Below are 2,556 nucleotides of genomic sequence, written 5' to 3' on the forward strand. Positions count from 1 at the left end.
ATTTCTCTATTTCTCTCTCTAATCTTTATTCAGAAACTTTTTGTTTTATTTTTTTTCGGTTAATTCTATCCTGAGGAAACAACATTTAAAGGGAAAACGTTTATAATGAAAACGTTCTCTAGACTGACAGCGGAAATACGATCTGAGTCATAGCCTTTAGTCATTGTCACTAACTACAGTTCTCGATCATTTTGCTGAATCTCGATAAATCCACATCGATTCTTTTTCTAATCAAAGCCAATTGGAAAAAGAATGAATTTTTCCCCGATCTGATATCGACATTTTCTGGATTACGAAGATGAGGAACTCTCTTTTTAATAATAAATCTTGTTTTTTTTTTCGATTATTAGTGATGTTGCTACTTTTCGAATCGTTTCAGTTTTCCAGACCTCTTTGAGTCTCTGACTGCCATCCGAGATTTTTATTTTCTGTCTTCTTTTTCGTAAGAATTACATATTAATTAAATAATAAACACAAGTGAAGCTAAAAATGAGTTTATTCAGACATAATAACCAATCAGTATTTTAGATTCCATTAAAGAACAGTATAATTCACTACAACTATATTATTTCATAACCATACAGAAACGGGGGCGTGGGCAGGTGTAAACTCACGGGGCCCCACGTCATGGTCGACACACGTCTTTCTACGCCTAGTTGCCAGGTCTTAATTTCCGTTCTCACCATGCCACAAAATTGAGATGACATTTCTCGTATAAAGTAAGACAATAATGCGGAGTAGATGCTTGAATCCATTTTTCTTAATTAGGTCGGTGTCGCGAAACTCTGTGGTTATTTTCAGGTTTCACATTAATCAGAAGCCTAGTTCATTAGTTACATAAAAAAAGGAGGGTGTCATGGGCCTTGAAATAGATAGTAGTTTGGTAATGCAAAAAGAATGAGGGACGATAGGTTAGTGAGAAGAAGATCTACAGTTCAGAAAAGTTAAGTATATCTTACTCTTACTTTAACCAGACCTATATATATCATATCATATATATATATATATATATATATATATATATATATATATGTGTGTGTGTGTGTGTGTGTACATTTAACCAATTCCATTGACATTGGTGGTTCCAATATATATATATATATATATATATATATATATATATATATATATATATATATTATATATATATATATGATATATATAAATATATATATATATAGAATATTTATATATATAAATATATATATGTGTGTGTGTGTTGTGTTGTGTGTGTTCTTTTACAACGTATTGATCATAAATATAAACGATATTTTATGAAACAGTGCAATCTAGCCACTAATATACTTCGTGCTGAAGAAAGTAATTATATCTTATGAAAAACTTTCGTTTCATTCTAGAACAACGAATAAAAATCAACAGGTCTGTCTGAATTACAGTGGATATTCATTGTGTTATGAAGACAAAAAAGTTTTATTTTATTTTATGTTCAACGAATAGAACGTTTTCAACCCCATTGTGACCCTTTTATTTCAATAAGTTACAAAAGAATGCATGGAAAGGCTCTCTCTCTCTCTCTCTCATCTCATCAGTTTACTAAAAGCCTCTCTCTCTCTCTCTCTCTCTCCTCTCTCTCTCTCTCAAAAATCTCTCTCTCTCTCTATCACGAATCAGTTACTAAAAGTACTGTTCACACTTTAAACTCTCTCTCTCTCTCTCTCTCTCTCTCTCTCTCTCTCTCTCTCTCTCATATCAGTTCATAAAAGTCATGTTTAGACTTTCAAAACTCTCTCTCTCTCTCTCTCTCTCTCTCTCTAGAAACGTCCTCTTAAAGTCTCGGGTGATTCATCTCATTTTACTAAAATTTCATTCCGTGTAAATTTTCCCCAGTCACCTTTAATTTATTGAGATAATTTTCCCTTCCGCTGCCCAATTGGAGAAATAAATGACCCCACATTAAGGTAAAATATATTATACGTTATGATAATTAATGTTCTTTTCATATAGTGTTCAATCTGTTATATTTCCTCGGGGCACAGAGACATTATTTACGATAACTTGTTGGCAAATGACTGGGTCACGAATTGTCCTTCGTTATTGTGACGTCACTTATGAACTATAAACTCGTTTATAATTACGTAAAAGAAAAATTGTCTTTGAGCAATAAGTACTGAAAGTACTGAACACATAAAGCTTTTGTTGTCTCATTTTGAGTTTGAGAAAATAGCATCTCTCCTCTCTCTCTCTCTCTCTCTCTCTCTCTCTCTCTCTCTCTCTCTCTCTCTCTCTCTCTCTCTCTGACTAAAGGTCCAGTTCACACTTTCAAAAACTCTCTCTCTCTTCCTCTCTCTCCTCTCCCCGTCTCAGTTCCTCTCTTCTCTCTCTCTCTCTCATCTTACTAAAACTCTCCAGTTTTATGTTTGTGGTCTTGTTCGTCTTCTTTTTAGTGCTTTGTATTTTCTTTTGATTTGTTATATGGGGATCTCTTCTCTATATTGCAGTAGTGAGTTTCTCGCTCTCTTAGGAACTTATAATTCTAATACTTCTCTGTTCTTCTGGACTTCTCATTAATCTCTTATTTGATCTATCATTTGATCT

Source organism: Macrobrachium nipponense, chromosome 14 (genome assembly GCF_015104395.2).
Source record: "Macrobrachium nipponense isolate FS-2020 chromosome 14, ASM1510439v2, whole genome shotgun sequence".
NCBI lineage: Eukaryota > Metazoa > Arthropoda > Malacostraca > Decapoda > Palaemonidae > Macrobrachium > Macrobrachium nipponense.